The sequence below is a fragment of the Triturus cristatus genome, chromosome 1_1, assembly GCF_964204655.1.
Source record: "Triturus cristatus chromosome 1_1, aTriCri1.1, whole genome shotgun sequence".
NCBI lineage: Eukaryota > Metazoa > Chordata > Amphibia > Caudata > Salamandridae > Triturus > Triturus cristatus.
The window spans coordinates 158246124-158259980 of record NC_140579.1 but is presented as its reverse complement, the minus strand read 5'-3'; the positions used below and the strand labels follow the sequence as shown (position 1 = coordinate 158259980).

At 46.5% G+C, this 13857-nt stretch overlaps 1 protein-coding gene and 1 pseudogene across 4 annotated transcripts in view; one reads left to right on the top strand and one right to left on the bottom strand.

Annotated features, from left to right (window-relative positions):
* LOC146869886 (vesicle-fusing ATPase) overlaps window positions 1-13857 on the bottom strand; it is a 1522848-nt gene that overhangs the window by 565724 nt on the left and 943267 nt on the right. The window lies entirely within an intron of this gene.
* LOC146869887 (malignant fibrous histiocytoma-amplified sequence 1 homolog) overlaps window positions 4855-13857 on the top strand; it is a 32293-nt pseudogene continuing 23290 nt past the window's right edge.

Here is a 13857-nt window from a genome sequence, read left to right as displayed (position 1 = left end):
GGTCTGGCGGGGGGGTCTTCAGTGGAGCGAGGTCGTCTGCGCAGTTGCTGATCCATTTCGTGAGGTTGTTGGCGGCTTGGTTGGGGTTCGCTGATCTGGTGGGGGGGTTCTAGCTCAGGGATGTGGTGAGCTGGTCGGCAGTGATCTTGTTCCAGCTTCTGCGGGGGACCAGTTGCAGGTGGTGGTGAGTCGTGGTCCTTCTGAAGCTGAAGTGGACGCAGCTGTGGTCTGTCCAGTGGAGTCCGGTGGCGTGGCTGAAGGTGATGTCCTTGCTGGAGGAGAAGACGGGGTCGAGCGTGTGGCCGGCGTAGTGGGTGGGGGTGGTCACCAGTTGCTTGAGTCCGAGGTTGGCGAGGTTGTCCAGCAGGGTGGTGGTGTTGCGGTCGTCGTCGTTCTCCAGGTGGAAGTTGAGGTCCCCGAGGAGGATGTAGTCAGCGGAGGGGAGGGCGTGCGGGCTGATGAAGTCGGCGATGTCTTCGCTGAATTGTGTGCGAGGTCCCGGGGGTCTGTAGATGAGGGTGGTCTTGGGGTCGGTGTGGATCATTTCTCTTTGCAAATTAAGAGGTCTTAGGGACTATAGGGAAGTTTTCAGACTCTTAAAATATGATACGACCCCTGTGTTTGTATTTGCCACTTCGAGATTCCTCCTCTCTATGAGGTATGTACGGAATGCAATAATTAAGGCGAATGACGTCTAGCATTATGATGTTTTACTTGAGATTATTGTTCCCAATTTGGCCATTGATTGTTTTACTGTGCTATCTTTTTAGTATATTTTAATTCCTTTTAATGTATTATGGTATAATATGAACCATTAATTTTTATTAATGTGCAATATGTATTATATATTTGTGCTTTTATGGTTTGCAACCGAAATAAAGCTTTATGAATGAATGAATGAATGATATGAAAACCACCCGTCAACTATAATTACCATATGACACTGACACTACATTTTGAGTTTGTTGTTGTGCCTTTCGTTTGAAACCCCATCAGAACATTTAGTTGTGTTATTATACCCTAGACAAACGTCTTTTTGGTCAAATCATTGTTTATCATGAAGTTTTAAAATTGCTGTTCCAAAACCTTGTCAGTGTGAACAATTTAAATATCTGAATGATAAGTATGCATGGATGGATGAATGTAGCATGTATGTGATTTAACCATTTACTTCTTAATTATGAATTGTATATATTGAATTAACTAATAAGAATATAAAAGAATATTTTTGTATCTTTCTAATTTAGAGTGTCCGCTTTTCTCTCTTCACAGTCGTTATTATTTATGTTTAAGTTGTAATATAGTTTGAAGTTGCCCTAGGAATTTCACAGTACATAGTATGAATAAAGACATGCAATATCAACCTCTCTGTGTGTCGTGATCATTTACATGTCCCTGGGCTGGGGTGGATGCTACATTATGTACTTTTGTAACTGCAGCAACAATGTGCTATGCCACAAAGACACAGAAAGGAGCATAACAGATCAGTGTGTGTGGGGGGGGGGGGGGGGGTTGGAGAATGGTAGTGGAGTGAGAATGGAATTATGGAATTAGCTATGCTCCACTGACAGAACAAACACCACTCAGTAGATGGGTTTGAAGGTTGCAATTTTTTATTTCCACGTGTGTATCTCGGGCATATGCTTTATTGAGAGTGGCTACACATTTATGAGTCTGCGGAGGACTTCACCCCTGGAGATATCTCAGACAGTATTGCACTTCCGCACTACTAAGCCACTGGAAAGACGACAGCGCATAACAAAGGTCCTCAGGCTCTAAAGAGAAATACCTAGCCCACATGCTGAGTCATTAGACAAGTCTTATAGCAGTTGAGGAACTCAGTGTCTATTCATAGGCTCAAGTTAGGGAAGTCCTGATGTGTATGTAGCAAACCTATCAAACATTCTGTGCTACCTTGCATTTTATACTAGGTATAATGGTTTTTGCTGCATTTGCTATGCGAATTTGGTAACACCGTTGGATTTACATATACATTGCATTTACTTTAACTTAGCCTTCTTATTGAGAGCGGGATGTCCTGTTCATCATTCTGGAATCTTGTTGCTGGTTGAATCTGTGACAGCTTGTGTGAAGCTAGAATTGGTATAGGGCACGTTTAGGAAGGGCTCCTGGTCTGAATGCATGCTTGAACCCCTTTCCATCTTCATCTACGTAGACCTTTAATCTTTCCCTCAGTCAGAACACACAATATTTGTGGTGACAAGTGGACTCCTCCAGCAGTCCAGCTTGTAACAAGTACGGTTCTAGCAGGCTAAGTCCTCACGGTGCCAGACTACTTCAGGAGGCAGCCTTGCATCCAGATCTGGTCTAGCATCAGCTACTAAGGCGGCCATGCATCGTTAGGCATGTTTTCACTGTTCTGACGTGCCTTCTGTGATTTAATGCCAAGCGGTGTTAAAACTATCAGGGGTCAAGCATTGTCGGGCATTCCTCGCTTGACGTTTGATAGAAGCTAAACGGCCAGTGTCATCATGATCAGCAGCCATTTTGTGAGGTTAGGCTTTTTATTCAACTTCAGACGGATATCAGCACGTGGTGTCAGGTTTTCTAAATGTGAGGATGCTTATAGCAGAGCAGAGTGTACTAGTTTATTTTGTGAGGAGCATTCAAGGTTTCATTTTAAAGCAATGTGCGGTACTGTGACCAAATTAATGTGAGATTTAGGGGCACTAGCCACACACAAAATTATTTGGAATACGTTTTTCTCAACTGAGACTGAGACATATTAATACACTTATTTATTCCCACCTTCCTTTCTCATGTACAGGACTATTGGCCAACTGTTCATTTACCTTCATTGTGACCCCCAACTCTAGTTTTTATTGTTTTGGAAGGTTTCTTGCTTTTTGCCAGGTACTCTCATGTAACCTCTTCACTGACGGACAGTTTGTGGAACGCCCACAACACAGTCCTTCACTCCAGTAACACGGCAAACTGCTAATATTTTGGAAAACGAGCAACAGGAACTTTGGTAATTATTTAACATTGAATGATGCAGAAAAGCTTGAGGAATGTGTTGCCATTGGGCTGTTAAGGAACTGTTGGCAAGGACGTTTTTGATCACCTACCACAAGCAGAAACTCCTCAAAACCGCGTTGAATGCATGGATGAGTTTGCAAAGCCTAATGCCACGGAGGAGCATTTTAAATCTCTCTCCAGTAAGCATAAGAGACATGAGCCGACTGACGGGTACACTGGTAGTCTAAGGATTTTAGCAACTTCAAGTGACTTCAAATATAATGTGGACACCGTTTTAATGTATCCGCTTACTTTAGGGTGTTTCCGCACAACAAACAGAGAAGAGAGAAGTTCTTACACCTACTCTTACGCCTTCCTTGTTGGAGGAAGTTAGCATGGCAAAAGGCATTAAGAGGTCAAGTCTGTTTAGCTACTGTTGAAAATGTGTATGATATGGTTGTCAGAGCTGTAAGTATGAATGGAACGAAAGATGGCAAGGAACAGCCTCAAAAGTTACATTTGTTGTAGATGTGCTTCAAGACACTCATTTGGGAAATGCCAGTAATTGCTAAGCTGTGGATATAAAATGTTTGAAATGTGGGAAAAGTAAGTCATTCCTCTGAAGTGTCCATATAAAGAGACAACTGTACTAGTAATGTACGCAAAGAGTTGAGCGTATATCTCAGGTTATTGTGGATGATAGATCTTCACAGAAATAAGTGTATGACAAGTTGGGCAGTATTACTTTGACTGTTTTGGATGGGAGTACGTGGGTGGGCCGTTCTGTACTATTGGTATAGGTGAGGTTGAACAGGAAGTCATGGCTGATTCAGGGTCACCAATAACTATCTTATCTGACCATACTTCCAATCACCTCTGGCAAAGTAACCAACTGCAGTGCACCAATAGAAACCCAAAGGCTTTTGGCAATTTTGCAATTCTGATGATGAGCTACAATGATAATCTTTTGAGTCTTAAAGATCGTATGATACTTAAAAAAAAAAAAAAAAAGAAATGTATGAAGCTAAGAATGTTAAAAACGATTTTGGTAGACAAGAGCAAGGTAGACTGGTACGCAGGAACAAATTACACTGGATTCTAACTGGTGTCAGAAGGTTTTACTGATTGAATTTCATGCTAAAATAAACTGTGCCGATACAGGACTACAGCTCACCTTTCCTTTGGGAGACAGGGTTAGTATTTTGAATGTTTCTAACAAGGCCTAAATCGTAATGTAGAATTCCCCGGCTCCGGTGTTGTTTGAGACCATGACAAGTTCTAAGAACATTATTTCAGCTAGTTTGAGAAATAAGATATTGAGGGGAGATTTTAATATTACATTACGCTGTTAACACATTTGTAGAACTCATAATTAACCAAGACAATATTTGGTTTATTCCACTAACCTGGTCTCCTGTGGTAAGAAATCCCACAATAGGCGCTACAGAAATCTCCCTACTAACTTTGACGCAGGGAATATGTGCATGTGATGGCAGATTTAGGTCTGATATCCTGAAAATAGCACTTTCAAGTGGGAAAAACAGTAGTTTTATTGATTAAATTCTATGAGATCAAATTAGGATTTAATAAAACATATGGAGGTAGTCAGGCACATTTATCACAAGCCACTAGTCTTGACATTTGACTCCAATTTAGGCCCACTGGATTAGTTAATCAACAGAGGGAAACAATGAGTGATAACATTCATATAGCATGTAACAGCAAAAGGCTCAACTGCAGCAGCATTTTTGGGGGAAACGTATTGCATCTAATACACCATGCCACACTGTTTCCTGGAACAGTCTTTTGATGTAAATTTGGCCACAGTACCTTCTACACCATTGCACAAAGAGATGACAGATGTTATCCTTCCCAATGGTTACCAAACTTGGCAACTGCTGGAAGGAGGTTATTGGATCAAAGTCACGGAATGATGCAGAATTGGGGGAAAAAGAGCTACTGGCAGCAGTAAAAGACAAAAACGAGAAGACATCAAACTATATTGCAGGGAATAAAAAAATAATTGATCAGTTTGGGTGTAACAACTATGGTCAGAGCTACTCTCAGCAGCAAGGCAAGAGTAACATAACGTTTGGCATCTGTCAGCAAATGTAGGAAAAGCAATTATATTCATTCCAGAATGTCATATCACTGAGGATAGCTGGTTTCCACATGTCTTCGATTTATAAATGCAATTCACATGAATCAGAAATTGATGTTGTAGAGTGTACATCTTCAACCCCCCCACCTCCCAATGTTTGTTGATACTTTTCAATATGGAGGAAGCCATATTGGACAATATGAGCCAGAAGGGAAGAAGAGCCCTGTCCCAGAAAAGATCTCAGTGGATTTGTTCATATCTGAACCACTAATTTGGGGCTGTAATTTTGTCAAATGAGCACATTAATAATCCTTGGTGGCCCGATTCCTTCCTCCTGGAGTAGCTGCAGTGACCCCAGGAATTAGTTATTATTAGCCTAACTGACAGCAGTCAAATATTTTTTGGGAGGATGATTTTGTACAGATTAAAGACATGGAAAATGAGCAAAAACATTATCTCTGATTGCCAGGCAGGGTTCAGTAATAGATCAGCACGGAACATCAAGTCTTTAGGTTATAGCTATTAGTGGACTAATATGTAACCATCAAAAAAGAGGCTCTATATGATGTCTTTGTGGTCCCAAATTCTGCATTTGACAACATACCACTGCACAGGTTATAGACTGTGCTCAGAGACATGGGCGTGCTTGAAGACCTATTTGACATCCTGATTCATCTACATGACATCAGTTTTGAAAAACTGAGGTGGGGCCCAACAAAGAGACTTTTAACTGCTTTCCACTCAAACATGTAGTATGCCATGTGTGCGTGCTTGCGCCCACCTTATTTACATTATAAATGAATTAGGGGTACACCTTAACAACTGGGATACTTATGCACCAAGACTGGTAGGCAAAACAATATCTACACTGTTTGCAGACAATACTCTACTATTGAGACTGCAAACTGTATTAAAGAAATGTGTTAATTTTTGTTTGTTTGTATGACAAATGGCCTTACCATTCGTCCCATCCACATACATTTTATGGAAGCAACCCAAGCTTAGATAATACCACACTTAAGAGGGTAAATATTATTGATCTGGGAATTATGAACTACATTTGCCTTAAATAAGACAAACAAATCTTCAAATGCATGGGCTTACTCATACAGTGCTGAGGAGCCACACCGTGCTTTGTAACAAACCTGGGACACAGACCTATTTCATATGCTAGAGGTGTACAGAGCCAAATCTCAAACAGCAGCCATTATGCATCTGAAATTTGAGACCACACCAACATTTCCATTCCAGCTTGCGTAAAACAAATAGTTCTTTAAAAAATCTTCTGGACTTACCACAAAGCACACCAAATGTGCTCTTATGCCATGAACTTGATCACATAAATAGCAATCTTGTGGTTCATCTCAGAACCTAGTTCTACTGGGTCTGGGTAATGGCTATACTACAACAATTGGATCCCTTGTAGAGAAACTCTCAAGACAAAAAAAAAAACAGGGTTAAAAGGGAGAATCAAGATGAACTGGCTCAACTGCGTTAATAAGCAACTTGAGCTTATCAGTCTAGTTTGTCTAGTTTCGAACAGATTACAGTGAGTAAATCTTAGCACCTAAAATTGGTCTTCAAAATTTGGTATTAATTCCAGATTGCTAGCGATCACAGAACAGGGAAGCTGAGTATTTTATAGAATGGTGAAAGGTGTACATAACTTTGAACATTGTCTAGAATATGTTGGGATCCAGCTAGTGTAGAATCTCAATATAAAATTTTGATGAGGCATTTTGCCACTACGTTCATTTTTGACTACATGGAGATCTCCAAGATACAATTTAGCGTTCTTCCATTCTTGTACAGAGAGTAAGGAAACAGAGGCATACGTCTGTGTTCCCAATGGACACTAGACCACAAAAAATATCTGGTCCCTCTAGTGTAGAATATAAGGACCCTTTGTCACCAGGTGGCGCTAAAATGGCACCTGATTTTTTTTAACCTACAAAGTTATTTATTTCTGCCCTGGGATATCTACAAGGGCACCTCAAGCAGACAACGCTTTAGGGAGAAAATGTGTTAGGAAAATAGAATGTTTGGCAATTGTTTTAAAAGTATGCAATTCCATGGTTATTATGGATTCTTCGAATGTATATGACATTACTGTATAGAGCTTAAAGATTGCAGTCATTTGTTTATTGTAAATGATGTGTTTAAGTGTGTTATGTCGAACGTGAAACATTTTATGGATTGCTTTTTACCAAAAATAAGCATTTATACTATGGCAATGAATAATCCTAGCAGAACTCACACACGTTGGGGGTGCAGTGTGGGAACAGAACCATCTTAAGGGCAAAGTCCAGATTTCTGGTGGATAGGAGGTGAAGTCCAACATCTAAAGATAAGGCTCCAATATCACAGTTTCAGCGGCGGGGTAAGGGTGATGCAGAGGGTGGCTATTACAGGTTTTAAGATTTCTTTGACACCCAAAGTCCAACTCAGCGACTTCTTCATAAGGCAGTAGTGGTTAGAGCTGATGAACAGAAGAGAAGACAAACATCTCAGCCATAGTTAGCAAATATCTTGTGGGATACTGAGGTTGCCATTAAACAACCTTCTTGGTTGATGCCCTAGAAATGGCAACAATCCTTAAGAAATCTGCTCCATATGACACGATTGAGGGCAGGTGATTTTTTTTTTATGTTTTAGTCAAGCTTCTGTTGCTTTTTATCTGTTTAAAAGCACTTCACTTTGACTAGGAAGAATGACAATTAAAAGGGCAAACTGGGCAAGTTCCTCAAGTACTATCACGTTTGTCTATTAGTCTGCTGAACCAGAAGGAAATAAAGACTTTGATTAGTTTGACGAGGAAACCATGGACATGGAAGAGACGAAAAACAAATCACCTCTTTTGGCACTTCTGTAACCCATGTATTTAGTCGTATGAACAGAAAATGGAAAATGTCACATTGTAAGTTAGCGATTAGAAGCAAAAGTCCCTAGAACAATGCCCGTGTGACAACTTGCTCCTCACTTTTTCATTCTGCCTGACCTGGTATGTTTTCTTCTGGTGGTGTCATGCGTCTCTTGACAAGTGCTCTACATGGTTTGGTCTGTAGCACACTAACATTGTACTACATTTTATTGCGTATTCAGGGCAAAACCAAAGTGGTACTGCTTTTATCATCGGTGGCTATGTCTCCTTGACCAGCACATGACTAATGGTGGGTGGCTGCTGATATATAGTCATGTCGTAAAGATCTTCTTACATGTACTGCAACAAGGGTACTACCTACAGGCTTTCCATCTGTAAACTCATTCAGTCTCTCATAACTGGGCCATTGATTCCCCCTTCACTTATGTGCTGTCATGAGTGCTTGTGGCGTGCAGTGCCCACTTGGGAGTTCCTCCCTGTGTGTATGCAGCTCCCAAGCTTCCATGGTGCTTCTTAGGGTTTCTTGGTGGTACGTGCAGCTGCTTCTCTACCCTGCCTGACTCCCAGCCCTGATTACCCGTTCCCCACTCTCTACAGAAGAGACTGGAAGACAACTTTATGCATATGAATTCGAAATCGCATTCAATGATCTGTTTTTGTTCATGTCCGGAGCAATGAGCCCGCATGTCAGCTCAGACACTGACACGAGAGGTACACCCCTCGAACGAAGACGATGGCCAAGAGCATGGCCAAAGTGACCCACCTTAAACCAGATAGGCTGCCTGCGGTAACCTGCCTACTGTGTCCCATGCCACTGGAGAGGAAACAGCATCTGGCTGGGAACAAGACTGACGTTTCTTCTGCAGGTTGCTTGTAGTAACGCTGTGGCACAGTACATGAGTTGGAAACATTTTAGCAGGATTTTCTCCCTCCAAACGTTGAAACTCAGCTTTTAATTTGCGTGGCTAATTGGCAGGGAGTCAATTGCCTCTATACTGGATATAACATGACCCTTTTGGCTTACCCAGGTGCTAACCTTTTACTTCACAGACCTTCATGAAAGAACAGGCAGAATCTTTGACCATCTCTCCTGGAATTAACAGATATGCCCCAGGACTGAAGACCAAGATTGCAGCTGCTGTTTAACGAGAGAAAGAGGTAGAAAGGGGTACATCACCCAGTGTGGGCATATCCCTGTCTCCAATGTGCACGTCCTAAGATACTAGTCACAGCGACAATATAATACGTATCCTAGAATAAATATTAATGCCATGAGACGTACTGAGGTAACTGAGCATGTTTTCGTGAATGTGAATAAAGTCTTATTCATTTGGCACAACACTGGTTGGATATTATATTTTTTGTCAAGGATACATGTTCCACCCCACACTACACTCCTAAGCCTAGCCTGACATCTGTATGACTGGCTGTCAAAGCCAAAAGTACGAGTTACTTACCTTCGGTAACGATGTATCTGGTAGAGACGATTCTAGCCGCAGATTCCTTAACATAGAATTATCCCCAGGCGTGAGACTGGACCCGGGAAACTTTCTTTGCCCCAGCACCTCTGTGCGCGGGGGGGGGGTCAGGGCCGCGCGTCTCAGCCCTGACGACCGTGGGCGTGACGTCAGCGAGGTTACATAAGCCCCACCCCGGCGCGCTGACATCAGTTTTCTTTGGAGAACTTTTACGCACCACAACGCAGAGCCATCACAAACCAAACTGTTGAGTGTGGGAACAGTGTGCGGAAATCAGTGAAACAGAAAAGAGAGAAACGAAAGGTGAGGAACAACACCAGTTGGAAAAGTGCCAAGCACAAAGGTACAAAAAGCCATAGCGGTGAAATCCATAGCAGTGAAGAAGCAGATCACCGCTTTGAGGCTCACCTTTGCAAACTAAGGCGACATCCTCTCTGGAGGCAGAAGCATGTGAAAAATGCCATAGCAGAAGATAGAGAGAGAGAGAGAGAGAGACTGTAATCACAATCCACAACAGCGAAGTGCAACACGCCCGGAACAAAAGAGGAACAGCAATTCACCCCCAGACGACACCAAGAAGGGCCTCATCCCCAGAAGGGAGCGAAAAGGCCGAGGTACAGGCAAAAAAAAAACCAACAACTTGGAGGACTGCAAGGGAATCAGAAACCCCAAGCAAGTAAAACGGAGAAGAGTAAAAGCAGGCCCTTACACTTGAGAAAACCAGGGTGGAGGGATGCAGAAGCACACATGAACCAACCAACCATGTATCATAAGGGAAGGGGTGGAACAATCCAGCCGAATGAAGTATCCTGTCCGGGCAGAAGCGAAGCGGACACCCACAGAAGACAAGCCATCAGGAGGGAGGCGAGTTCAGAAAACCAAACTGAAGGTCCTCGCAGAACGGTGAGGAAGGGCGGGCCGGGAAGGAATCTGCGGCTAGAATCGTCTTTACCAGATACATCGTTACCGAAGGTAAGTAACTCGTACATCTGATAGCAACTACTAGCCGCAGATTCCTTAACGTAGAATAGATACCCAAGCCATACCCAAAGGGGAGGAGGGCCAGCGAGAGAACCTCCCCAGTAGGAAGAAACAGGGCCCCAGCAGGGGACGTGCCACTGGGACAAGAAGGGCAGCCCAGCCCCCACCAAGCAGAAGGAAGCAAGAACAAGGCGAAGGGAAGACCAGGAGACCCCAAGCCCATTCAAGGTACAACGGCCACAAACCCTCGTAGGGACAGACAGCCGCAGAGGAGCACCCAGGAGGAAAGAACGACCCCAACTCTAGGGAGAAGTGGCAGAACCAGAGGCACAGCCTGCCGTACGAAAACACACAGCGACAAAGGACAGCTGAACAGGCATCAGCCGCAAGGAAGCAAGCAAGGCAGGAACGGCTCCACAGCCAAGGAACGCAGGCTGAAGAAGAAAGGCACAGGTGCGCAAAGCCCCAGCAGAACAAGAGGCAGGGGCACAAGATAGCACAAGGGCCACGGTGGTGCACCAGAAAAAGCAGGCATGCACAGCCGGCAGCGGAGAGCACCCAGAACAAGCCAAGCGCAGGCTGAGGGCAGAGGCCAGGAAAACTCAGAACAAGCCCCAAAAGAGGATCGGTCAATAGAGACACACCGATCCACGGAGAGAAGTGGGACCAGCCAGAAGAGAAAAAGGAGATGACACTGAGGACAGACCAAGCCGTCAACCAGAACACAGGAAAGCCAGGAGAAACCCAGCCCCCCTGGAACACCAGACAGAGGACCAGGCCGAAACGCCGGACAGGAAGGCGGAAACACCACAACACGACACCGTAGACAGCATGCCAAACTGCCAAGCGGTGTAGTGAACACCGAGAGTGACAGAACCCGGAGGAGCGCAAGCTGCGCCCGGACAAGACACAAGAGACCGCACCAGAGGTATACAACGAAAGGCAGCGAACCCGAAAACGGGGCAACCATACCTTCCCAGCGCCGGACAGAGCTAAGCTATAGCTACAAGTACCCCACATAGGGTATGATACGTCCCACTAAAACATGGGAACACATCTTAGGGAAAAACCCGCAGCAGAGGACCAGAACATAAAGGTAAGGTATAATACGTCCCAAGATAACATGGGAACACCTCTTAGGGAAAAATCCCGCAGCAGAGGACAGAACAAAAAGGACCCGCAGATAGAACCACAGATGGCTTGACAATCAGCCAATCAAAAACACCGCAGGCCCCACCTGAGGACACATATGGGTGGACCACAACCAAAGAACCACAAAATTCGAAGGGGCTGTACCAGCAGCACAAAAGGGTCAATTTAAGGACCCGAAGCCAAGTTACGGAGGGGGAGGAGGACGGAGCCCCGTAAGGAGGCGCTGAATGGCAGCATCCGCATGGGTATTAAACAAAAGCACCCCATCAAAGGGCAGATCAACAAGACGCTCCCTCACATTCTCAGGGAAAACGCTATCCCTCAGCCAAGCATGGCGCCGGAGAGCTACTGAACTTGCCATTGTGCGGCCGAGAGCATTAGAAACATCCAGGGCCGAACGAAGAATAAACGCGGCCAGCTCCCGGCCATCCATCACATGGTGTCGCAGATCAGCATGAACACCTTCCGGAGAGGCAGAAGGGATTCCACGGAATCCCACAAGCTGGAAGTAGTCCTGGCCAACACACAAAGCGTGCTGAGCACTCGCAAAGCAGCACTAGAAGAAGCGTAGAGGTCCCCCCCCCCCAGGAAACTAACCATCGGGCCTCCCGTGACGAGGAAACAACACCAATGGTAAGGAAGGAAAAGCAGTCTGCAGAAGAGGGCCCTGAGTAGAAGGTTGGAACGAAAGGCAGACTGGGTCGTGCGGAGCAGGACGGTGTCGGTGGAGGAGCGACTGGGGCACCGGATCCCCCATGGCAGGACACCCCCAGAAGAGAATTAATGAGCGAAACTTCGGAGGAAAGAAGCCGCTCCAGTCCACCAGCGCCCTGATGGAGAACCTCCAGCAAATGGTCTGTAGGAAATGGGATGGCAGGGTCGCCCATGTGCAAAATGCCAGCGGACGTGGAAATGGCCCGGGCGAAGGCCACACACGCCTCCGTAGGGCGTCGTGGGGGGGGGGAAGCAATTCCTCCGTGAGCGACGGCTGTAAACTAAGTAGGCCATCCCCGAATCCAACTGGAGGAAGAAAAGGTCAGCCCCGGAATGGTGGAAGATTGACAGACGAGTGGGGGACCTGAGGTGCCTCTGGGGAAGGCCGTGGACACGGGGACGGCGAGGAGCCCTACCTGGAAAACGTCGGGGAAAAAGCCACAACGTGGTGGCCCATCTCTGGGGAAGAAGAGACAAAAAGCTGACGAACCTCCGGGAAGGAGGGGGCCTCCAGAGACGAGTCGACGACCCGATGCCGGCACGGTGCAGTGGAGTCCACCACAGGCGCCGACGTTATGTCTAGTGGCGCCGGAGGGGACGCCGGGACGACCTCGTCCACCACTTGCACCCTAAGAGAATGGAGCGGGGCTTGCTCCGGGTCTGCGAAAGAACGGGGCCGACTCGACCTCCGATGAAGCAGCCGCTTGCGTGGAGAGACGAGAGGGACCCGGGGACACGCCCCGGCCCCTGGCCAGCACCCGCGGCGCTGCCAGGGTCGACAGCCGTCGGCGCCTGAGTGGCATCAGTTCTCCTTCCGGCAAGGCCGTCGCCTGCCCAGAAGACCGAGGAGGAGGGGCGAGCCGTGAGTCCCGGCGACCTCCCGTGACACCACAGGGACCCCCCTCGGGGGTTACTGGCAAGGTAGAGGCACCGCGGGCCGAAGAGGGGATGACACTACACCTCCAGAGCCTGAAGGCGAACCCGCCGGAGCCGTCAGCGCTGCCGCGGAAGGCCCCGCACGTGACAAGGGATCCGCGGACATCCCAGGAAGAGGAGGAGGGGCCAAGGAAGCCTGCAGAGCCGCAGGATAGGCCTCCATTTGGGCCCTGGTCGCCCCGGCACCAGGAAACTGCGGGTAGGGTGGCGACAAATGAGGCCACATGTCCCGCGGAGAACCCGCGCCCTCCGCAGAGCGGACAAGGCCTCGGAGACAAGCTAAGAGACTTACCGATGAGCGAGCGACACTCTAGGGGCCTCGGAGACGGACGATGCCGGAATCGGAAGCGGCGATTCTTGGACACTTTCGCGGGGGACGGACACGGGGATGACCCAGATCTGGACAACTGGGCCGAGAGGAGCTTCATCTGGCGCTCCTGCCGGGACTTAGGCTTCAGATGTTGGCAAGCGTCGCAGTCCGTGGAATCATGGTGCTCGGCAAACACCACATACAAATAGGATGAGGGTCCGTCACCGACATGTGATGCGCGCAAGACGAGCACGCTTTAAAGCCCGAAGGCATTAGCACACTGTCCCCCCACGCAAAAGCGTGAAAAGAAGGCCTGAAAACAAGT